The sequence below is a fragment of the Hemiscyllium ocellatum genome, chromosome 8, assembly GCF_020745735.1.
Source record: "Hemiscyllium ocellatum isolate sHemOce1 chromosome 8, sHemOce1.pat.X.cur, whole genome shotgun sequence".
Classification (NCBI taxonomy): Eukaryota; Metazoa; Chordata; class Chondrichthyes; order Orectolobiformes; family Hemiscylliidae; genus Hemiscyllium; species Hemiscyllium ocellatum.
This window is the reverse complement of record NC_083408.1, coordinates 109,586,672-109,613,346: the sequence shown is the minus strand read 5'-3', so window position 1 is coordinate 109,613,346 and position 26,675 is coordinate 109,586,672. Positions and strand designations below refer to the sequence as shown.

The following is a 26,675-nucleotide window of genomic DNA, read 5'->3' as shown; positions in this document are numbered from 1 at the left end:
AAAATTAACAATTTTATTCTTTACTAAGTCCAACAGAGAACATTAACACAACAGCTATTTACAACTCCTTTCTCTTAAACCTATCTTTTACCTCCCACTCTACAATACTGGTCCGATTTTTTAAAAAAAAAGACCCAATTAAGATTTACAAAAAAATTAATCATTGGTTTTGAAACCAATTGCTTTGTAGATTCTTCTTTGTAGATTTTTTTCTCTGCAGACTTCCGTCCGTCTGTGTTTTCCTCGGTCGTCTTTTCTTCGGTCTTCTGCTGCACAACTTTTCTTCTGAACACCTTTTTCAATTCTCCTTTGTAGATTTTCCTCTGTATTTTGCCGGGTTGTCTCTTCGGTCTTCTTTACGGTCAGGTACCTTTCAGAGAGCTATGCAGCCAGCAATCTGTACTTATTGGCACTCGTTGCTGTTCTCACCATAACTGTTCAAAATGTCAGGTTTTATACCCCAAAACATCAGATCATTTCATTGGTTTTTTTGTCATCCCAAACAGTAAAATTCAAATTTGATTGTATTTTGGTATCTGGGGCACAATTTAAACAGGCTGAATTTGAATTTGGTTTTGTTCCATGACAAAGCAACACTAGGTATTTGTTTCAACCAAATGTTACATTTTTAAATTGTTCAGCACATCGTGCTTTCAGTCCGTCCTTCCTAGCTTACTCTCTCTTAAAGGTACAGCAAAACCAACGTAGTGTACAAAATCCCATGCAAGGACTGCACAAAACACTACATAGGACAAACAGGAAGACAGCTAACAACCCGCATCCATGAACACCAACTGGCCACGAAACGAAACGACACGACCAGCTATCCCTAGTAGCCGTACACTCAGATGACAAACAACATGAATTCGATTGGGACAACATCACTATTATAGGACAGGCCAAACAGAGAACAGCCAGGGAATTCCTAGAAGCATGGCACTCATCCACGAATTCGATCAACAGACACATCGACCTAGACCCTATATACCGGCCACTGCAGCGGACAGCAACTGACAACCGGAAGCGGCAGATTCAAACCAGTATAAATGCCGGAGGAATCAGCACAGAAGCGCTTCACAGGAGGCTCCCAAGCACTGAGGATGTCACCTAGAAAGGGGATGAAACGTTTGCAAGAAAAACTCCCAGCTCAGCGAACAGAACCACAACAACGAGCACCCGAGCTACAAATCTTCTCATAAACTTTAAAGGTACATTACACACCTAACCTCCTTAATCCTATAATCAAATAAGAACCCGTTCTACTTGTTAATTTAGATTTACAAAGAAAAAGAACAGTAAAGTTATACTTAAAAACTATACACTTAGCTGCTTCTATGCTGTGAACTCTCCCACACATTCCTCCATGGTCATCTGTGAATTTCGCTGTTTGTTTTCTTAGATGCACTCCGATGTCGAGAGATACTTGACCTCAAACAGCAAAGGCTATAGCTGTACAGATTCACTGCTGTAGGTTTCTTGTTTCACTCTCTGACCATGTTGTTCTTGCCTTTGTCTCTTCCTCCTTTTTAGAAGTTCTAAAACAATGCAACAGATTATAAAACCATTATTATTACTCCTGGAATTCGAGGAAACTAGCTCCAACCCCTAAAATACCTCAAAAAAAGGAGAAGCTCATGCAGCCACAATTCTTTCCCATCCTCCATCTTGCATTACCCAGGATGCTTTTCTTTGGATTTTCACGTATTTGATGGCACTTTGGTTCTGCGATAACGTGTGCTTCTTCAACATGAATTGGTTTTAACGCAATTGAAGAATTTAGACCGTTATTTGTAGAAAGTGAACTTTCCATACCTGTATTGGCTATAACGCGATACTAGCCCCATTATTTTACATAGAGTGGCAATTGTGAGATTTTCTTAGTGAGAAGGCACTAGAACGGAGCTATAGTGTTATATCAGAACTGACTGTAGATGGAATGTTAGTAATTAGTGATTGGAATCCTCCTCTGATTCTTTTTGATTAAAACATTTGGATTTCATTGCATTTCTGTTAATTTTCAATTTGCTTTATAGTCAAAGCTTGTCTCTTTCTGCTGGGATAGTTAAAATCTTTGCAATATTATTATTTGTCCTTTGGTAAGCTAATCAGCCACAGGGGTCATCACTTTAGTTCAGCCTAAAACCAGTCAGAGTTATACAGCACGGAAACAGACCCTCTGTCCAACCAGTCCATGCAAACATAATACCAAACTAAACTGGTCCCACCTGCCTGCTCCTGGCCCATATCTCTCCAAAGATGTCCTATCCATGTACTTATCCAAATATTTTCTAAGTATTGTATCTGTGCTCACGTCCACTACACACTCCGGACGTTTATTCCACAAACGAATTACCCTCTGTGGTAAAACATTTGTCCCAGATGTCTTTTTTCAATCTCTGGCTCCTCTCATCTTTAAAAATGTGCCTGCTAGTCTTGAAATCCTCCATCCTAGCAGGAAAAATACCATCTACCATTAACCCTATCCATTCTCTTAATGATTTTCTACAACTCTATCAGGACACCTCTCCTATACTCCAGTGAGAAATGTCCCAGCCTATCCAGCTGTTCTTTGTAACTCAAGCCTTCCGTACCCAGCAACATCCTGGTAAATCTCTTCTGAACTCTCTCCTGTTTAATAATATCCTTCCTAGAACTGGGCAGAGTTCTCCACAATACTCCAGAAGTGCCCTCACCAGTATCCAATGCATCCTCAACATAATGTCCTATCTCCAGTGTTCTGAGCAATGAAGATAAGTGTGCTAAATGCCTGTCTATATTTGACACAAACTTCAAAGCATTATGTACCTGCACCCCTAGGCTCCTGTCTTCTACAACACTACCTGGGTTCCTATTATTAATTGTATAAATCCTGCCCATTTGTACCAAAATGCAATACATAGAGTTAAATCTAGATAAACACAATTTGCTGTATTTCAGCCCATTTGATCAAGATCCCTTTGTAATCTTATATAACTATTTTCATTGTCTGCTATGCTATCAATTTGGGTGTCATCTGCAAGCTTACTAGCCATGCTTTCTATATTATCATCCAAATAACTTATATAAATAACCAAGAAAATAGGACCCAGAACCGATCCCTGTGAAACACAGCTAATGACAAGCCTTCAGTCCGAATCTGAAATCCTGGTTTGTACATATCTAGCGGGGGTATTGGATAGTAATTTGATGAGACTGGTTTTATACTCTGAAGTTTAGAATAGTTAAGGTGATCTAATTGTAACTGTGTTCTGAGCAGATGTAGTTGGGAAGGAAGTTCATTTCCTTGGCTAGAGAATGAGAATGGAGGTGAGGGGTGGGGTATTTAGGAGGATTGTGAATCTTTGGAATTCTCCATCTTTGATATTATGGCTTTGAGGTGTATTTTGTGCTGGTTTTTGTTTTGAAGAGAAGTTTTAAGGCAGAGTTATAGAAATAAAGTCTATTGAAAGCCAATAAACAGCTTGGAACAATAGGAACAGCCTGAATGGGTATGGTCAAGTTCCCACAGAACAAGGATTTTTGTTGTTAGTTTTCTGTAGCAGCTGTTGCTGGGGAGTCAGCAGGGTTTGGAAGTTGCAAAACATCTTTGTGCTTTCTTTTGATGTTTTTAGCTCCTGCTGCTGGAATTGCATGTGAGATAATCTGTTTTTCTGAATTTGCCTTTCCTGAGGATGTGTTTGAGGTGTTACTATTTGAAACAGTTAATTAGTAATGTTATTGTATTTATTATTGTTAAACATTTCAGTAGAGTTACAGCTAAGCCAATTTTTTTTCTCTCTTGATGTAGTGTATGAGTAAATTGTTTTGCTTAACGTAGAGTAGTTTTAATTTGAATCTGGAGTGCGACATCTTATGCTTGTATTGAACTTAAGAAAATGTTAGGGTCTGGACTACCTTAATATATTTTGGTATTTGGTGTAGTCCATAACATTATCCCACAGAGCAATGGATGACCAATCATTGTTAATATTCAAGGATGTGATTAATAGATTCTTTCAGTGTCCAGAAATCTAAGATGTGGCAGGAAAGTGGAGTGGAGACTAAAATGAACCAATGCTTTACTCACTGGCAAAACAGGCTTCAAGGGCCAAATGGCCTGCTCGTACTCCTATTGTTTTTCTATCAGGAGCAAACTCTAACCACCCTCTTCAAACCTGGAAGGCAAGTGCCAAATTGTTGCCACCAATCTGGCTGAAACAGTTAATTAGGGCTGCCAAGATGTAACTCAGTTGTCTTAATTACTTAACTACTGTGGATGTGCAGGACCATTGACTGGATTGGTCCAATAATAAACCGTTCCTATTGCAACATTCTTAGTTTCCGATGTTTTTTGCCTCCCATATTTTGGAAAACTAGTTGTTATGTAGAGCATTGTATAAAAAGTGCCTAGATATCATCTTGAATTTTTTTTTGTTTCACTAATCCAAATCTGTGCCTCTTGTCCTACACCTGCAATTTTACTGAAAATGTTTCTAACCTTCGACCAGTTTTTAGTTTTTTAATATATAAGAATGCCGTAGAGAGCCCAGGGTTCTTTGGTTTTTTTTGTTCACGTTCAGGATCAACATCAGCATTGTTTCCAACATATGCATGCCTCCCTCCAATATTAACCATTAACTAGTCTCGCTAGACCAAATCATTTGCAGTTATCACATGCCATTCTTCATTACTTCTGTTAAGTTGACTGCAAAGTACTTAAGTACAACATTTCCCAAAGTAGGGGTTAGGACCCCAAGCGAATTGGGAACTGGATTTTTTTATTGCAGCAATGGCCACAGTGGAACTTTGCTATGATAGCCTCTTCACTGCTTTACGATATCTTGAGCTCATGGATAGCTGCTGCATAAGTTTCATTTTTTTATTGTCATATTTTTAAAAAAAGCAGCACAGGGCAGATGTCTAATATGTGCATTTATACAATTTGATTTAGACATCCATAAATTTATGTTGTAATATTTTGGCCATGTAGTTAAACCTTTATTGGTTTTCTAGTTGGGCCAGTCTAGAACCTCACTTTATCGATTATTTAAGGCAGTTATGTATAAATTAAAAATTGAAACTGTAAGAAATAAAAAAAAACTAAAGGTTTGAAATTTGGATTTAGTATCTAGATGAGTAAAGGCATCAGATGCACAGGAGCATCACCACTGCATGTTACCCTCCAAAACGCATACTATCCTGACTTAGGACTATGTTGCTGTTTCTTCACTGCTGCGTCAAAATCCTGGAACTTGCTGTTTGACAGCAATGTTGGTGTGCCTACATACTAAGACCTGCATGTTGCTCATCACTAACACATAGCACATGAGGGGTTATGGTTGGGTAATGTGCAGACCTAGGCAGCAATACCCCACAAATGAACAAAAAAGAGCATTTGAGAAATTGCATCAGTAGTGTCTCTGTGCATCCTCTTGATTCAATGAGATGACCAATAGGATAGATGTTAAATTTCTCCTTGAAGCTAGGTGCACAAGCATTTCTATTGAACAGTCAACTTCTGTGGACTGTATTCACATAACTGGAAATTGCTCCCCACCACCAAAAATTCCTTTGTTCCTGTTTTCTCAACTGTAAAATGGCCAATTGTCTGGGGAGGACCTAGGAACGCCTAAAAGTAGTTCCGGAACCTCTTAAAAACTCAGCATTATAAACTTTAATCACTCCAAATTACTCAATGGTCACAAAGTTGAGTCCTATCAACTAGTGATGTGGTTCCAACTACTTCTTGGAATGTCATTTTACATGGGCCCAGTGATCTCTGGTTGCCCAGCCCCTGGCAGAAATTCACAGCCCTGAGCAAGTGTGCTACTCTAATCACAGGGCACTGATTTCAGCACTAAGTGTGCTGGGAGACTGATCTATTAACTGCTTTAACTTCTGCCATACATTCCTCCAAAACAAGGAAGGAAACTGGTGTCATCATGCGATAAAATGCAATTTCAGTTCCTTGTACTGTGGCCAAACTATTTAGATAAGCACACATTACCTTCTTATGGTGACATTTTAAGTACAAATCACTCCAAAAGCTTGTGATTTCAAATAAACCTGTTGGACTATAACACACTGTCATCTGACTTCTGACCTTGTTCAACACTGGCACCTCCAAATCATGGTCCAAATCTTAGTTCAAAAAAGTATCAAGAACATGCTTGGGTTGGGCAGTTGTACTTGAGTTTGAAGCTCATTAATACTGTATTTGCCCATTAAGTTAATTTCTCTCCATGTTTGCATTTCACTTTCTGAATTATCCCCCTTCGAGCAGTGTTATTTTTTGTTGAAAATCTATTAAGAATAAATTAGGAGATCAAAGATGATTTGATAGCTGCTTACAAAAATAGTTCTGATTTAGTTTTAAGTTCTGATGACAGAAACCCCAAATTTTGTTTCATTGGAGCAAATGGAAAGCAAGCACAACCAGCAAGAGCACAGAGTCAAAGATTGCACCATGAACCAGTCCAGAAGTCACATTGAAAATAAGCAAGCTTCAAGCAACAGTAAATATTCAAACAATTTTCCTATTTCCCCTCAAAATCCCTCAATCCAATCCCAAAGAACAAATGACAAAACATTCTACAATAAAAGCAATTAATTATTTTCAATAAACTTGCCAACAAAAAGATGGCACTTGCATAACAAATGAGAATTGTCAGAGAGGCATTAGTTAAATTCTGCACAGAAGAGGATGGTTCCCATACTACTTGAGCAATAAGAGCAGTCATCTGTGCAGTTTGTCAATAAGTGTGAACTGGAAAGCTGATTAATATGATAGGTACTTCAGATATCGTGAAGTAATCTCAAGGAGCTCTCTTTTCTGGGAGGCTTTGCCTTGTGGTTAGATTTCTCTTCCAGTTGACTGAATGGCTTGGACAGCAGCCATGATGGGATAACTTGTGCATCGTCTTTTCCAGTTCCGTGGTTTGTGTCATTTACTGTTTTCAATAATGTTAAACTGTATCAAAATTATAATGACATAAAGATACCTAAAATATCACTAATTATTCATTTGGGTAGTCATGGTTTGGAGGTGCCAGTGTTGGACTAGGGTGTACAAAGTTAAAAATTACCACCAGGTTATAGTTGCAACAGGTTTATTTGGAAGCACTAGTTTTCTGTGTATTCTTGCTTGCCACTTGCCCCAATGAAACACACAATTTGAATTTTCTATCATCAGAACTTTAACCCTATTATTGTAAGCAGTCATCAAATCATCTTGGAACTCCTGATGTGTACTTTAGATATTTTCAAGGGAAAACAAAACTGCTCGAAAGGGAAAAAGTCAGAAAATGAACTGCAAACATTTGTAACAACCACCTGATGAAGGAGCAGTATTCCGAAAGCTAGTGCTTCCAACTAAACCTATTGGACTATAACTTGGTGCTGTGTGATTTTTAACTTACTTTATTTGGGAACTGTTACACTGTTCCAACTCCAGTATGGCTGACCAACCCAAGCATGTACTTGATACCTTTTGAAGTATTACATGGATGAACATGATTCTTTGGACTATGATTTGGAGGTGCCAGTGTTGGACAAGGTCAGAAGTCCAGTGACACCAGGTTATGGTCCAACAGGCTTATTAGGAATCTCCAGCTTTTGGAGTGACTTTTACCTAAGATGTCACCATAAGAAGGCAGACATTGTAAAAGCTTTTTACTTGACGAAGGGGCAACACTCAGAAAGCTTGTGATTTCAAAAAAACACCTGTTGGCCTAACACCTGCTGTTGGCTGATTTCTGTTTTTTGAACCACAGCAGTCTTGACCATAAAATGAAATTAGAACAGGTTGTGTTCCAACACTTACCGGAAAATGGTAAAATACATAACTTATTCAATTCCCCTTCATGTTTGAGTAACGTACCTAAATGTTTGTTTATTGAGTGATAGATTTCCTATTCACGAACTTATCCAATTGACTTTTAAATTTTGAAACTGTACCTGCATCCGCCACTTCCTCTGACAGTTCATTCCACGTATGAACCATCCTCTGTGTGGGGAAACATAGTCACTGAGGTCCCTTTTTGTAAATCTTTCTCTTCTCATTTGAGAAAAATATGCCCCCCAACTTTCAAACTTGCCCCATACAAGGGAAAAGTCCTTGGCTATTCATTTTGTATATGCCCCTAATGACTTTATAAACCTCCTATAAGGTCACCTTTCAACCTCCTGCGCTCAAGTCCCAGCCTATCTTTATAACCCTCCAGTTTCAAAATCCTGGTAATTGTTTTCTGAACTCTCTCCAATTTAATAATATCCCTCCTCTATCATGGAGACCAGAACTGCGTACACTAAAGTGCCATCACCAACATCCTGTACAACCTATTTGATTTGTTTTCTCTTTGAAGAAGCCAACTTGAAAGGTCAAATGGGTGAACCTTTATTTTAACAAAACTCTTATTTGGCTTTTACAGAAAATTTTGTGGTGTACCACGAGGATCTGTTTTGGCTCCACTGCTGTTGATCATTTTTATAAATGACCTGAATGAGGGCGTAGAAGGATGGGTTAGTAAATTTGCGGATGACACTGAGATTGGTGGAGTTGTGGAGAGTATGGAAGGATGTTGTAGGTTACAGAGAGGCATAGATGAGCTGGCTTGAGAGGTAGCAAATGGGGTTTAATGAAGGAAAATGTGAGGTGATTGAAGAAGGTGCAGAAGCCAGCACACACAGACATACTTCCAAACCTACTGTTGTTAGAATGGACTCTCAAACGCTTAACATTCGCCTGTACCTGTGTTTTTGCTGCTGTTCACCTATCTATGCTACTTAACTCTGTCATCTGCCTGTATTGCTTCCAAGACCAAGCTTTTCACGGTGTGTCGGTACATGTGACAATAAGTTCAATCCCATTCCGTTCAATAGGGTGGCACGGTGGCTCAGTGGTTAGCACTGCTGCCTCAGTGTCAGGGACCCAGGTTCGATTCCAGCCTTGGGTGACTGTGCAAACTGCACACATTCTCGCCACATCTGTGTGGGTTTCCTCAGTGCTCCGTTTTCCTCCAAAGTTGTGCAGGCCAGGTGAATTGGCCATTCTAAATTGCCTATAGTGTTAGGTGTATTAGTCAGAGGGAAATTGCTCTGGGTGGATTACTCTTCGGAGGGTCGGTTTGAATTTGTTTGGTTTGGACCGAAGGGCCTGTTCCCATACTGTAGGGAATCTAATCTAATCTAATTCAATTCACTTTGGAAGGAGCAGCAGGAATACAGAATACTGGGGTGGTAGTAGTAAGATTCTTGGTAATATGGATGAGCAGAGAGGTCTAGGTGTCCATGTGCACAGATCCCTGAAAATTGCCACGCAGGTTGGTGGTGTTATTAAGAAGGCTATGGTGCGTTAGCTTTTATTGGTGGAGGGATTGCGTTTCGAGCTATGAGGTCATGTTGCAGCTGTACAAAACTTGCAACTGCTCCAGGAGTATTGCATACAGTTGTGGTGCCGCATTATAGGAAGGATGTGGAAGCTTTGGAAAGGGTGCAGAGGAGATTTACCAGGATGTTGTCAGGTATGGAGGGAAGGTCGTGTGATAGGCTGAGGGACTTGAGGCTGTTTTTGTTAGAGAAGGAGGTTAAGAGATGACTTGATAGAGACATACAAGATGATCAGAGGATCAGATAGGCTGACAGTGAGAGCCTTTTTCCTTGAATAGTGATGGCTAGCATGTAGGGATATAGCTTTAAATTGAAGGGTGATAGATGTAGGACAGATGTCAGAGGTAGGTACTTTACTCAGAGTAGTAAGTGTATGGAATGTCCTGACTGCAACAGTAGTAGACTTGCCAACTTTAAGGGCATTTAAATGATCATTGGATAAACATATGGATGATAATGGAATAATGTAGGTTAGATGGGCTTCAGATTGGTTGCACAGGTCGGTGCGACATCGAGGGCCGAAGGGCCTGCTCTGTGCTGTAATGTTCTATATTCTATATATTGTATTCTATTGCAGAGGGAAGTTGCAGTTTAAGTTGAATGAAGAACTCTCTCTGTATTTTTAGACTGTACCCCTCTCATTGGTTTCTACAATTTTCTCACTGAGAAAATGTAATGAGGAATGTTGTAGATTTAGTCCATTTTATATCTAATTATTTTTCTAAGAATAGTTGCTGCAATTACATAACCAAATAGGACGCTACATTTCTAATCATATCCCACAAAAAGTAATTGAATGATCAGTTCACCTGTTTTGCTGCTGTTGGCTGAGGAATAAGTGATAGCTAGCATGCTCTTAGGCACTGCTCCTCTTTGGATTATGCTGTGGAAACTTTGTAGCCAACCAAGCAACTTATTGCCATCTCAGTCAGATGATTTTCAAAGCAGTGTTGTTAATCTAGGTTTGCTTGGGCAGAACCTATAGCTTACAGGGAACACATGCTATCTATTGAGCCTCAAAAGCAATAAGTAGGAAATCTGATACAAAGTGAGTTGGAAAGATTCGAATATTAGAAGCTGAAACAGTAACCGAAGTACAATAGTGTAAAAAATGCAGATAGGATGAGGGGCTTGCTTAGGAGATCAAGGCGAGGGGAGATGTGACGGAAATTAGAAGTTGAAGGGTGCTAATATTTCAAGGATTTTTGTTAGTAAAGAGAGCACTGATGATTCAGTATTACACTCCTATGTATTTGTTGCTGAAACCCACAATATGCAGGACAATTTAAAAAATATGTGCAATATTGGTTGTTTGAAAGTTTGAACAAAAAAGGCATTATCGCGCAGAAAACAAAATACAGTAACATAATTGAGTTAGGGTTTTTTTAGTCCTTGAGATGCAAGAAAGGAAGCTGTATAATTTCACCTTGCCAGTCGGTTTGAAGGTTCAAAATTAGCATCAAAAAGTGCATCAAAGCTACATTATGACTTAGTCAGAGAAATGCAAAAGTATTGAAACAACAAAAATCAGTCCAACTGAAACTGGTTTATGTAGTATCCGAGGAGCAGGATGAAGGGCTAATGCTTGAAACATCAATTCTCCTGCTCGACCTGCTGTGCTTTTCCAGCACCATGCTCTCGACTCTGTTTTTCTCTTTTCACAGTTCATGTTTGACTTGAGAATTTCCATTATTTCTTTCTCTTTCACCATCTGCATGTTCCACTCTTTAATAGAGTGCAAAAACTCAGGCACTAGGGCAGTATTGTACTCTTTTGTCCACCTTTTCATTTGATATTTGTCTTCTTTCTTTTCTTTTACACTATTATAGAAATGAAAATATACAATGCCATTCTTATTTGTCCTGTTCCTTGTCTTTGTCCTCCCTCTCTTTATCTTTCTTCCTTACACCCCAATCAAATCAAAAAAAGACCGTCATACCAAAGAATGCAAAGTTGTTTATTTGATTTGGGGTAAAGTTTGTTCTCTCTGGGAAGTTCTGTTGACAGAGCATTACACTAACCCATTTATAAAATGCTACTGGAGGGGTTATGAATGGGTTGTTAAGTGGTATATGGTCAATATTTGAATTTTCATAGCATTTATTTAACCTAAAAAAGTGTACAAGTTCTTTCTCTGAAGCTGATGGTATTGTTCTTTTCTAAACAACGGTCATGTATTTTGCTGGAACTACTTTCCAGCTGCTTTTAAGCTTGTAAATTGTATATAATGTATATCATATAGCACTGGCAAATTTACAGCTGCCTAATCTGAAAAGATCAAATTTGAATTTGCGGCCATGTAAAACCTGCTGTGTACAGATTTTTAGTTCAATGGCATCTGCTGTCATGCAGAAGCTTGCTAGTTGCTAAGCAACTATACAGGAGAAGAATTATTGGATTTTTCTGCCAGAGATGGAAATCGCTCAGTGATAGTTTTAGAATGATCGATGTCTGACAATATGTCGTGTGTCTGGCTAGTTGCCGTTGAGGAGTGGGATGCAGGGCAATGGGAATGAGGGGATGATTCATGGTGCATGACCCATTCATGTATGTATGTGAACTTTAATGATGTCATGTTGCTTGCTGAGAAGATTAGTTAGTGTGCTGAACACCCTTTCAATGGCAAGTGTTTAATCAGCCTGTTATTGAACCTATTATTTCTGTTGGCAACCAACCAAGTAGTTTGGTGATTGAGAAGTCTTACTGTGTCAGTGTTCACCCTGTTTTTTTTTTGAGAATCGTTGACTGTATCTGAGAAAAGACAATTGAATTAATTGCATTGTACATTTTATGATTCCAGTCAACAAGCTGGCTGCATTTTGTGTTCAGTTAGCTTATGTCAGTCATAAAGGTCCTCCAGTTTCAATCAAGATTTTTGAACTAATGGTGGGAAGTGGTGGACGGACAGTGAATGGGAGGGAATTAGCCAGGGTTATTACTACACTGACCCCTGCCATAAAGTCTTGTGTGGAGATTGATTCATAGTAGAATTAGGCTTGGCAGTTGTACTCCCAAGACTGAATTGCTTCCTGATTTGATGTAGGGTTACTCAGGAAGAATGGTCACTTAGACAAGTGAGGGATACAAATCATTGGCTGGTATCTTCCATTTGGTTGCACTTATTTTAATGTGAGGAAAGTTGTTAGCAAGTAAGCATGGAAGCAAAAAAAGTCTGGCTTTGAAAGGTGTGGGAAAATAAAATGTTTCAATTTATGAAAAGGTAATATGTTAATAAAACTACCTTCTAATGCATTTTTTTGAGAGGCCTTACATTCAAAAGTGAGCTAATCTCCCTTCCTCCCTCCACCCCCCCCCCCCCCCCCCCCCCCAAAAAGCACATGTTTAAAGTCTGCATGGAGTACTTCAAAAAATTAAGTTATGAGCATGTTTCATGAATAGATTATATTTGTTTATGTTTCTGTTCAAGAGTACAGTAAAATTTGGGATCTCTTGTGGCTTCAATTGGTACCAGACTGCTGCTTCTGCTTTTCTACCAAATAATATACAGTTGGAAATTCATTGTTTTCAACATGAGAACATTTTTACCAAGTCAATTGAAAGTTGCATATTTGAGGACTATTCCAAAGAACCAGTATTAGAACTGAAAGAAACCCCACAAGAATTTTTTTTCAATATGTCCTTGAATCCAAATGATGCACATCTGATGTTGCAAAAGGAGTCTGGAGAGAAAATAGTGAAGCATCAAGTTGTGCCAAAAGACAAATATTGCATCCCTTTTAGGGAAAAGGAATTAGAAAATAGTTTGTCTCCGAAAGGAGGGCCATCTAGGGGGGGAGGCTCTGGCTTAGTGCTAGGCTATTAATCTGCGGTCCCAGATTTGAATTCAGCTATGGCAGATAGTGGAATTTGAATTCAATTTTTAAAAAAAATTTGGAATTAAGGGTCTGAGGTTGTCTGTACTGATCGTTCGGAGGGAAAAACAAGTCTACTTTACTCATGTTCTTTAGGGACGGAAACTGCTGTCCTTATCTGGTCTGGCTCACAGCATTGGTCGACTCATAACTGCCCTCTGGGCAATTCAGAATGGGCAATAAATGCTGATCTAGCCAGCAATACCTACGTCCCATGAATGAATGTTCCAAAAAATTTGAAGTAAATGTTTGCAATTCAGAGTAATCAGCTAATTCAGTAAAGTCCACAAGCTACTTAGTGATGTGATATTGGTATTGAGGTGTGGGCTGTATTTGACTTATTTAAAATTTAGGGGATATCGATGTGTAGATAAGGTGAATGAAGTAATTGCTGTTTTTGACTTAAGTTTTTCTCCGGAGTTTGGTAAAATTATGATGTAAGAAACATGAAATGGAAATTAAGATAATGATGAAAGAAGTGTGTACCTGTATAGATAGAGATGGTTCAGGAAGAGAAGACGATGGAGCTAGGGAGGCAGGGTGAAGTTGATTGTGTTTAAGGCTAATAGTTGGAGATTCTTGATCAGGGGAGTTGAGGATTATGGGGAAAGGGCAAGAAAGTGAACATTTGGATGGATCTTTGAATGGCAGAGGAGCCTTGAGGGCCAAATGGCCTACACCTGTTCCAATTTCATTTGGTCAATAGATGTGAAGCTGGAAAAGCACAGCAGGTCTGACAGCATCCAAGGAGCAGGAAAGTCAACGTTTCAGCCTGAAATGTTGACTCTCCTGCTCCTCTGATCCTGTCTGACCTGCTGTGCTTTTCCAGCTTCACATCAATTGAAACTTGCTTCCAGCATCTGCAGTCCTTACTGTCTCCCGGTTCTTATGGTCTTAAGAATGAATGTAGGCAATAGCGTGTTTCAAACATCTGTGCTTGAAAGTCTTAGGTTTTCCATTTTATAAATATTAGCATGAGTAATTAGAGGATTTTATTTAATAAAGTTAAAGAACACTAATTAGAGTGATTTATTACAGATCATCAGCTCAGCATAGCAGAGACAGCAGCTGGATGGCAGTACAAAGGAACACATTGAATTGGTAACAAATAGTGACTGGGAATGTAAGTCAAAAGGCTTTTTGCAGAATATGGTAAAACATCTAAGGTTGTGGAGAAATGAGACTGCAGATAGAAAAAGCTGTAGTGGGATTCTAGATTTTCAGGTATTACAATCAAATGATGAACTTGTGTATATTTCCTGTATCCAGTTCCCCTTGGGAAGGTGGAACTACTGCAGTCCTTGGGGTGGAGGTATACCTGTGGTGCTGTTGCGGGGGGGAGGTGTTCCAATATTTTATCACAGCAACTAAGAAAGAACAGTGATAAAGTTCCAAGTCAGGATGGTGTGTGGATTTATGGGGAGAGATGTGAGGAACTTGTAGCTGATAGTGTTGTGATGCATCGTGACTTGTCCTTTGTCGGTGGTAGAGGTCAGACGTGGAATTTACTGGGGGCATGCATGTACCCTGTGTTACTTAGGCATGTTTTCAGAAAAATAGTTTGTTCAGTAAGCCATTAGATATTCTGTACTTTTTATAGGCGATGAGACCCAATGTTTCACTCTCTTGAGACACTTGATTCCAGAGGCATGGTGCTGCATTCACAGTGATGCATAAATGAACAGCCCTGGACCAGTAGGTCTGATTTGAAGATTGAGATTTCTTTTTACAGTCTCAACTGAGGATCTCTTATATTACATGATAATAGAAATGAAAATATACAATGCCATTCTTATTTGCAGTACACAGATGGTCTTGGGTTTCAACCGTTAACAGACACAAAATTTTCATAAACTGTAATCTAGCAGCATTGTATCTGTAACAGTATTGTGGATATATCTAAACCCCAAGGATTCCAGCAGTACAACGTGGCAGCTTATCACCACCTCGAGGGACCTTTGGTATGGACAATAAATGCTAGGCTAGCCAGTGACGTTTTCATCTCATGAATAAATTTTAGAAATACTCAGTCAGACTCTGTGAATGTTTGTTGCTTGTTTATCATTGATATATCAATGGAGCAATAACAAGTACAACACAGGGGGTTTCAGTCTTTGCTATGGATTGTAATATTTGTTTTCTATCACCTATCTGTTCCTTGGAACAATAATATACCTGAATCTCTGCCAGGAGAGCATTCCCTCACTGCTGCAATGCAGTGTCAACCCAGAGACTTGTGCTCTCAACCGTGCCACTGCTGATACTATTTGGTAAGATGCGTTGAGTGCTCAGATCATAAGATGTCCTGACCACATGCCTGTTTACAAAGGCACATTCTGAAATCTGGCTATTGGTTTTGAGGGCACTTTATAAAGGAATGGTCGCTGCCTGACAGTAAAGTGCATGATATTCACTTGAGATGATTTATGTCATAATTACTAGAGAGTTTACATTAATTTGATGTAAATTAGTATGATCCATACTGAGCATTTATTTTTGCTGCATCTTAAAAGCAACATCTGTTGGTACAGCATTAAATTGCCATCGAGCATACATGCTGAGTTAATCTTCCCCAGAAAAATTCGAGATTTCCACCAAGTATCTTGGACTGAACACTCTTCAGATACCTTTGTGTGCAGTCAGGCTAATTATGGCCAAGAGGTATTGAGATTCTTTCAACATGAAACTTTGGAAGTCATAAGGGTCAAGCTGGACATTGGAGTGTTCAGTGCAGTATTGTTTGAAGATATCCTACCTATATAATCATTCACTAGATTAGGCATTCATTAAAAATGGCTGAATGCCTTTGGAAATCATAAAGCATCATTAAATAAATGTATTTTCCACTTGGATTTGTTCCTATAATGAGGTTACATCACAGATTAATGTGAAAGACAATCCCTACAATTACGGAATTGAGCATTTCTCTAAACTATGAAGGTATGACTCTCCTAATTCCTAGCATAGTTGATTTACATTGGCTTTTCATTTATTGGCTGTTAGTTGGAAGTTTCCCAGGTTATTATTGCACTTTGATTTCTAGTTTAGTTTGCACTTTGTTTATCAGTTTATGTCAATAAACATCAATGCTGTAGAATTATTTTTACAGATATGTCTGGAGATTCAAGTTGGTAACTAGTGTGAAGGATAACTTAACTGAATAGTTACTTGGATTGTTTTAGAATATATGCACAGTGCAGTTGTAGTTTTCTTATAATTTTTTTAAAAGTCCAGTTATATCTTATAAAAACTTCATACAGCGATTTTTCTTTTCCTCAAACTGCTGCTGCACTACTTGAAGTCCCAAATTATTGATCATCTAGTAAGCCTACTGTAACTCCTGTTGTAGTATCTGGCTGAAGAAGGCATTTATTCAGGTTGCTGGTTAAGATAATGAGTACACCTGCTTGTGAGTCCCAATGGCAATCCTTTAACAATTACCATCCTTTAAATACACTTGAGAAAGCAACTGCAATATGATGTGACAGTCACACAATCTGGTGTTGTGTACTAAGCAGTTTGTCAAAAATTCATTTGTCGGATGTTCTATAGATTTTGGATATTTTATGGTTTTGTTTTTATCATTTCACTTTTTTTTAGAACATAGAACAATACAGCACAGAAGGCCCTTCGGCCCTCAATGTTGCGCTGACCCGAGAACTATTCTCAGCTTATCCCCCTACACTATCCCAAAATCATCCATGTCCTTATCTAAGGATTATTTAAATCTCCCTAATGTGGCTGAGTTGACTACATTTAGCAGGTAGGATATTCTATGCCCTTACCACTCTCTGCGTAAAGAACCTGCCTCTGATATCTGTCTTAAATCTATCACCCCTCAATTTGTAGCTATGCCCTCTCGTACAATCTCATCTGATCTTGTTTGATTTACCTAGTGTATTTCGGGCAGTTGTAAATTTCATATGCTTTTTTTGAGCAATCTGGTAATTTTGCAAGCATGCCATTTTTAACCATTTTAGTGACCTCTTGCAAAGCTAGATTTTGCTTGTCTTTTGAACATTTTTTGTCAAATGGGGTACTTTCTAATGTATCTGGATGAATGGTCAGGCCTTCTCCTATCTACAAAAGATGTTAGACATGCAGCAAATAAACCCATTTCAGTTGGGATGTCGTCATATGGTGTATCCTTGTTGGCTGAAAAGTTCAATCTGTGCTAAGCATCTGTCACAAAGCAGTTGAGTGCTATTGTTGTTTTTCAGCAATGGCATCTGTTGCCATTGCACTGTAGCCATGGGTTGTAATGGTGGTCCACACCAACCAGAAGGTGCTGCATTTTCTTGTCATCATTGCTTCAGATGTGATAATGGATGAGAGCAATAACACTCCGGGTGGACCACAGCTAGGATGAAGCAGTTTGCTTGTTTTGCATGTCATTCCATTGTATTCTGTACCAGCTACAGGATGAAGCAATCCTCCAAAGTTTGTTTCACGGCATCTTGCACGATTCAGAAGTTCGATCTCATCTAGTAGTGCAAGAGAATATCATTGTTGTGGTTCTGCTCGCCGAGCTGGAAGTTTTTGCTGCAAACGTTTCGTTCCCTGGCTAGGGAACATCATCAGTGCTGTTGGAGCCTCGTGTGAAGCGCTGCTTTGATGTTTCTTCCGGTATTTATATTGGTTTGTTCTTGCCGCTTCCGGGTGTCAGTTTCAGCTGCAGTGATTTGTATGTGGGGTCCAGGTCGATGTCTGTTGATGGAGTTTGGGGATGAATGCCATGCTTCTAGGAATTCTCTGGCTGTTCTCTGTCTGGCTTGTCCTATGATAGTGGTGTTTTCCCAGTCAAATTCATGTTCCTGGTTGTCTCAGTGTATGGCTACTAGAGATAGCTGGTCGTGTCGTTTTGTGGCTAGCTGATGTTCATGTATGCAGATTGTTAGCTGTCTTCCTGTTTGTCCTATATAGTGTTTTGTGCAGTCCTTGCATGGTGTTTTGTAAACTACGTTAGTTTGGCTCATGCTGGGTATTGGGTCCTTTGTTCTAGTGAGTTGTTGTCTGAGCGTGGATCTCGGGACTCATAGCAGAGGCAGTTATGCAAAGGTTAGAACATACAGCCATACCACAAATCCAACCCAAACTCTGGATCAGATATGTTGATGACACCTTTGTAATCATCAAAAACACAGATATAGAAAAAACACACCGAATCATCAACGCCACACTCACAGGAATCCGATTCACACGAGAAGAGGAAAAGGATAGCCAACTCCCATTCCTAGACGTGTTAGTAGAGAGAACACCCAACGGAGAATTCACCACAAGGGTACACAGGAAACCAACACACACAGACCAAGTCTTAAACTATGAAAGTAACCACCCCAACACACACAAACGAAGCTGCATCAGGACACTATTCAAAAGGGCCACAACACACTGCAGTACACCAGAACTGCAAAAAGAGGAAGAGGAACATCTATACAAGGTATTCGCCAAAAACGGATACCCACGCAACTTTATCACCAGATGCCTAAGAGATAGACCGAGGAACGAGGACATGCCACAACCAAAAGGACTAGCCACTCTACCATACGTCAGGAGCGTCTCAGAACTGACAGCCAGACTACTGCGACCCTTAGGACTCATAACAGCACACAAGCCAACATCCACGCTCAGACAACAACTCACTAGAACAAAGGACCCAATACCCAGCATGAGCCAAACTAACGTAGTTTACAAAATACCATGTGAGGACTGCACAAAACACTATATAGGACAAACAGGAAGACAGCTAACAATCCGCATCCATGAACATCAGCTAGCCACAAAACAACACGACCAGCTATCTCTAGTAGCCATACACTGAGACAACCAGGAACATGAATTTGACTGGGAAAACACCACTATCATAGGACAAGCCAGACAGAGAACAGCCAGAGAATTCATAGAAGCATGGCATTCATCCCCAAACTCCATCAACAGACACATTGACCTGGACACCATATACAAACCACTACAGCTGAAACTGACACCCGGAAACGGCAAGAACAAACCAATATAAATACCGGAAGAAACATCAAAGCAGCGCTTCACACGAGGCTCCAACAGCACTGATGATGTTCCCTAGCCAGGGAACGAAACGTTTGCAGCAAAAACTTCCAGCCCGGCGAGCAGAACCACAACAAAGGACACCCAAGCTACAAATCTTCAATCAGATTTTAGAGAATATCATCCCATGTTTCAAATTTCCTTCCCAAGTTATTCACCATTCAGACTTGTCAACTAATTGTAAAACACTGAACCAAAAAAATTAGTTTGTCAAGCCTCTGCAGCAACTTTGACTAAGCAGTGATGCCTAGTCCCACATACTTTTAATTTTGTTTGTAACCCTGTAAATTCATCATTTTCAAGTACCTGACTAACTCCTTGAAAACTACTTATGCAATAGTCTTCTACCAACATTTTCAGTTTGTGCTACCGATAACTCCCGAGTGAAAAATACTTCTAGTCTCTCCTCTTGATTTCTTTTGCCATTGATGTCAAATTTAGGACTGCATTCAAAGTTTGTGAGAAGATTTGTAGCTTGGGTGCTGTTTGTTGTGGTTCTGTTTGCCGATCTGAGAATTTATGTTGCAGACGTTTCGTCCCCTGTCTAGGTGATATCCTCAGTGCTTGGGAGCCTCCTGTGAAGCACTTCTGTGATCTTTCCTCCAGCATTTGTAGTGGTTTGAATCTGCCGCTTCCGGTTCTCAGTTCCAGCTGTCTGTTGCAGTGGCTGGTGTATTGGGTCCAGGTCGATGTGCTTATTGATTGAATCTGTGGATGAATGCCTTGCCTCTAGGAATTCCCTGGCTGTTCTGTTTGGCTGTCCTATAATAGTAGTGTTGTCCCAGTCGAATTCATGTTGCTTGTCATCTGCGTGCGTGGCTACTAAGGATAGCTGGTTGTGTCGTTTCGTGGCTAGTTGGCGTTCATGGATGCGGATCGTTAGCTGTCTTCCTGTTTGTCCTATGTAGTGTTTTGTGCAGTCCTTGCATGGGATTTTGTACACTACAAAGAATGAAACCTGAAAGCAACAACACCCCCACGTTATATGGACTACCGAAAGTGCACATCCCACTCAGAGACCCATAGTATCACTGCCAAGGACACCATCACACAAGCTGGCTAAAGAACTACAGCAGAAACTGAAACACCTGGTCAGTGAATCCAGACACTTGATACAGGCAACACAGGAATTCTTGGACATCATCAGAAATATACGCATAGACAAGGAAGAAATCATGGTCTCATTGGATGTAACGGCACTGTTCACCTCTATCGACAAAACCCTAGCCAGAGAAACAATAGCCAACCTGCTGGACATAGAGAACAGACAACAGGACATTGAACTTATCAACAAAGACAGCATACTCAAACTACTGGACTCACAACACTCTTCACATTCAACAACCAAATATATGAACAAATCAATGGCTCACCCATCTCTGGACTCTAGCAGAAGCAGTAATGCAAAGATTAGAACAGTCTTACCGCAAATTCAACCCAAACTCTGGGTCAGATGTGGATGACGCCTTTGTAATCATTAAAAACACAGAAATAGAGAACACACCAGATCATCAACGCCACACTCTCAGGAATCCAATTCACTAGAGAGGAAGAAAAGGACAACCAACTCCCATTCCTAGACGTGATGGTATAGAGAGCACCTAACGGAGAATTCACCGCAAAGTTATACAGGAAAGCCACACACAGACCAAATCCTGAACTACGAAAGCAACCATCCCAACACACACAAGAGAAGTTGCATCAATGCACTATTCAAAAGGCCACAACACACTGCAGTACACCAGAACTGCAAAAAGAGGAAGAAGAACACCTATACAATGTATTTGCCCAAAACGGATACCTGTGCAATTTCATCAACAGATGCCTAAGGGAAAGACAACGGAATGAGGACTTGCAACAACCCAAAGGAAAGCCACGTTACCATACATCAAGAGCATCTCCGAACTGACAGCCAGACTACTGCGACGACTAGGACTCATAATAGCAAACAAACCAACAGCCACTCTCAGACAACAACTCACCAGGACGAAGGACCTGATACCCAGCATGAGCAAATCCAATGTAGTGTACAAAATCCCATGCAAGGACTGCACAAAACACTACATAGGACAAACAGGAAGACAGCTAACGATCCGCATCCATGAACGCCAACTAGCCACGAAACGACACAACCAGCTATCCTTAGTAGCCATGCACGCAGATGACAAGCAACATGAATTCGACTGGGATAACACTGCTATTATAGGGCAAGCCAAACAGAGAACAGCCAGGGAATTCCTAGAGGCATGGCACCCATCCACAGATTCTATCAACAAGCACATCGACCTGGACCCAATATACCGGCCACTGCAGCGGACAGCTGGAACTAACTACCGGAAGCGGCAGATACAAATCACTATATAAATGCCGGAGGAAAGATCACAAGTGCTTCACAGGAGGCTCCCAAGCACTGAGGATATCACCTAGACAGGGGACGAAACATCTGCAACACAAAATCCCAGCTCGGCGAATAGAACCACAACATTCGGACCACATTACATGGATTTTTCTCCATTTATTCTCAAAGCCTGTCATTTTCTAACATCTCTGTTGGGATCACCTCTTAACCATCTATGTTTTACTAGAATTGTCTCATCTTTTCCAATTTCTCAAAACTGAAGCCACTTATTCCTGATACCAATTTGAGAACCATATGTACCATTTTAAAAGTTTTTTACACCTTACATATGGTGCTCAGAAATATCAATTATAATCCAGACTCGAACATCTTTTGGTATGAATTGGTCGAAGGAAAATTTACACTTTGGTATCAGGTGTGTCATAATCTTGAGTCCAATTGTCTCTACTTGTTGTCCCAGGTGGAAATATATGCTGGTTGGTTTATTTAAATATTTCAATCGTCATTTTTTTTCCCCGCAATAGAGCATGTGAAGGAGAGGATACAATGTTTTCCTCTGAAATTCTACAGTTTATCTTTAAATTTGAAGATCCTGGTTTAGATGCCTGGACCTGAAGGCTCCTTTGTATTATTGTCAATCCGGTGAGCACTTAATAAAGTTAACCTTTTCTTCCTTAGTATATGCATTGGCACTTTACATGTATTTTGTGAGGAGCGCAGAGGTGAGCACTTAGATCAAAACGAGTGACTGCCCTTGAGAGTGCAGCACTGAGAGCTTCACCTTGCAGAAATCTAGAATATTCCCACAAACAAAATATAATTGAGAGACACCACAGACACAAAACTAAGACCACCGACATACATGCACACACCCTCCGTTTCCGTCCAGTATCCAAGGGCACACTCGCAGTCTTGGAATGGGAGGGAAGAAATATGCAGGCTGTAGATAATATATTTGGTAATTCTGTGATATATCAACCATCGATACTGCTGTACTGGATGCAAACGATTATTTACTGTTCAGTAAAATAATTATGCTAACGTGTGCATGCGAACACCCTGAAGCTCAGGCAGTTTATCTACTGAATCACTGTATATCACTGAGCTGCATATTTTTAGTTCAGCACATATGAACACCAGAACAACAGACTTCAAGTTCAAATGCCATGTTTATGGGTATTCCTGTTCCTGAGTTGCATTCCAGCCATTATTATTGAAAATGGGCAAGTTTATTATTTAAAATTAAGTAAATGCAGATGGGATGATGATTAGATCTATGCATGAAGACATGTTGAATTTATCTTGACAGGGAAACATGAAAGCAGGAAGATTTTCTGATAATGTGACTTGGAAGTTTGATTGAAAAAATGAATTTTATGAATGAAAGAGGGAGAGATGTCAGGAGAGTGCCTCAAAGAACACTGAGGTGGCTAAAACTGTGCCGTTGGCTGAGCTTAGAGTTAAGCTCAGAGAAGAGTACAGGATGGGGGCTATTCATGAAAAAGGTTACAAGCAAGTTGAAGTAGTGGACAGATTTGATTTATGAAGTATTATAATTTTGGGATGACGGTTGACTGCATGTCTGGTTTAGTTTTTGAGGGCAAGGTTGCTGTGTCTGGAGATGACCGACAACTTCGCTTTTCCTTGACAGTAGGTTGAATGACAAAGCAGAGATGGTGTGATAGAGTGGAACAATAGAAAAAGAAAGTGAGGACTGCAGATGCTGGAGATCAGAGCTGAAAATGTGTTGCTGGAAAAGCGCAGCAGGTCAGGCAGCATCTGAGGAGCAGTTTCCTGAGGAAGGGCTCATGCCTGAAACGTTGAATCTCCTGTTCCTTGGATGCTACCTGACCTGCGCTTTTCCAGCAACATATTTTCAGCAGTGGAACAATAGAGTTGAGTTTCTAGTGAGGAAGAGAAGCAAATCAAAACTGGAAGAAAATATATTATTGGAGATGCCAAAAGCCATGAAAGAGTAGTAGTATTAAATTCAAGGCAGTTGATACCTATTGTGACAGCTAAAAAGAGAGCTTTGTCTGGAGTTTGCAAATTCTCTGTGTCTGCATGGGTTTCCTCCCGCAGTCCAAAATTGTGTAGGTTAGGTGGACTGGCCATGCTAAATTGCCCATAGTGTCCAGGGATGTGCAGGCGAGGTGGATTAGTCATGGGAAAAGCAGGGTGACAGGGATAGGAAATGGAGTCTGGGTGGAATGCTCTTTGGAGGGTCGGTTTGGACTCGATGAGCCAAATGGCTTGCATCCACACTAGGGATTCTAGATTGCGCCTTTCAATACCACAGGATGTCCAAAAGCAGTTTGCAGCCACTTTTGTAATGGAGTAATTATTACCATGTGAAAATTAGAGCTAATTTGCAGGTGCCCACAACAAGGTTGCAATGACCAGATTACCTGCTGTGATGCTTATTAGACCATAAGACATATGAGTGCACTTAGGCCGTTTGGCCTATTAAGTCTGCTTGGGGCTGATCTGTTTCTCAACCCCGTTCTCCTGCCTTTTCCCCATAACCCTTGATTCCCTTACCAATCAAGAACCTGTCTGTCTATCTGAAATGCTGTCAATGACTTTGCCTCCACTGTCTGCTGAAGCATTGTGTTCCACAGATTTATTACCATTTGGCTGAAGAGATTTTGCCTCCTCTTAGTTCTGAAGGATTGTCCCTTCACTCTGAGATTGTGCCCTCAGGTCCTAGTCTCTCCAAGTGGAAATACCTTTCTCTTTGGCATGGTGGCTCAGGGATTAGCACTTCTGCCTCTCAGAGCCAGGGACTCTTGTTCAATTCCCACCTCCGGGTCTGTCTCTGTGGAGTTTGCACATTGTCAATGTCTGTGCGTGTTTCATCTGGGTGCTCCAGTTTCCTCCCACAATCCAAAGATGTGCATGTTGGGTGAATTGGCCATGCTAAATTGCCCATAGTGTTAGGTGCATTAATCAGGGGTAAATATGGGGAATGGGTCTGGATGAGTTACTCTTCGGAGGGTCAGTGTGGACTTGTTGGGCCGAAGGGCTTGTTTCCATACTGTAGAGAGTCTCATCCAACATGCATTCTGTATAGGCCCCTCAGTATTCTGTAAGTTTCAATTTGATCCCTGCCTTATTCTACTAAACTCCACTGAGTATAGTCCCAGTCTCTTCAAACGCCCCTTACATGACAAGCCCAGAATCCCCAGGATCATTCTTGCAAACCACCTCTGCAACCCTTTCAAAGCCACCCAAAACTGCTCACATTGAAGGATCGATAGCAGAGAGGGCATCTTTGGAAAACTGGTGTTTTCTGAAAGTGTTGTGGAATCTTTCAGGCTCTCCTGGCAAGGTAGAAATGGAATGGCTTTGTTATCTGAAATATGTCACGTGGTGGGCAGCACGGTGGCACAGTGGTTAGCACTGCTGCCTCACAGCGCCTGAGACCCGGGTTCAATTCCCGACTCAGGCGACTGACTGTGTGGAGTTTGCACGTTCTCCCCGTATCTGCGTGGGTTTCCTCCGGGTGCTCCAATTTCCTCCCACATTCCAAAGATGTGCGGGTCAGGTGAATTGGCAATGCTGAATTGCCCGTAGTGTTAGGTAAGGGGTAAATGTAGGGGTATGGGTGGGTTGCGCTTTGGCGGGTCGGTGTGGACTTGTTGGGCCGAAGGGCCTGTTTCCACACTGTAAGTAATCTAATCTAAACCTGAACCAGTTTAACAGAGTTACGTAAAGTGTCTGCAGAATTATCCCAATATGTCAATCGAATTTATCTATTTGTACCCTCTTATGGATAAAAGCATTCTTAAGCAGGCAACCCAGACCATAACTTTGCAATTTTTATTGATAAGTGTAAGTTAGTTAGGTTGACTATCGGGGCTTAAAACAGACAAAAATTTATGCACAAAATTGTACAATGAAACACAAACAGAATGAAGAACCACTCTATCCAAACTAAACTTAATTATGCTGTTCCGAATATAACTTCAGTCCCAATAAGCAAGCCCCCTTAGAAAACAAAAAATCTGTCAGCACTTGTTATATTTTTAAAGTCGAAGGGCAGAAAGAGAGCCTGAGAGAGCCTGTTTGCACATAGCTGACTGTTGAACTCCTAACTAGTTCTGAGCTGAACTGCTCAACTGGAGAGTTGACCACTCCCCTTTCATTCTAAAGGTCACTTCTAAAACATGGCCATTTTGGCCTGAAGTCTCATCTGTTTACAAATAAACAAAAAGACTTCTCAATATTCTTTAACCTCTGTACCAAACCAATGTAATTGGAACCGGGAGCTGTTTACAACCCTTCTGAAAAAAACCATAGACCCAGTATCCTTGAGAAAAGGAACAACTTTTAGAAAAAAAGTGACCAGCTTTGTGACAACCCACTGGTCAAATCTTTGCATAATTAAAAGTTCCTCTCCTCTTTCAGCAGATGCTTTAATAAATCATGAACAAAATGATGCACACCTAAGCCATGTGTTCTAAGTGTTTGTCCTGATGCTGGCTCAATGACTGGCCTATAGTTGAGGCTGTGTAAAATTACTTGTTTCCAACGTATATTTGGTTTCAGTAAAGGTCTAACTGGTGTGTTATTGGGATATACATTAGTGTAGATGTGGTATGCTGTGCTGTACTTCTCCACTCTACTCTGAGGATGGTATTGTACACCTACTGGTTATGGGTTGGATTTTAGGCAATAAAGGATGATATTCAAGATCTTTATTGCAGCATTGCTTTGGTGCTTTTGTGCCATTTCTATTTTGTGATACATTTTAAACTAGGGTCACCATACATGTCTGTTTTCTGGGAGTGTTCATGTTAACAGTGCCAGTTTGCATCAGTCCCCAAACTAACATCCTAAAGGTTTACAGATATCGGATTTAAATCAGGAACCACATGAGGGTGGCCTGTAAAATTTGCAAGGCTGTGCTCCCTGGTAAGTTCAGATTAGTGAATGCGATATCAGTTTCTTTTGCTTACCATGTTGAGTAGATGGGCACACTGACCCAATTTAGTGTAGAAATCATGCTCTTT

General features: G+C 40.4%; 1 protein-coding gene across 6 annotated transcripts in view; it reads left to right on the top strand.

Annotated features, from left to right (window-relative positions):
- foxn3 (forkhead box N3) overlaps positions 1–26,675 on the top strand; it is a 459,373-nt gene that overhangs the window by 92,348 nt on the left and 340,350 nt on the right. The window lies entirely within an intron of this gene.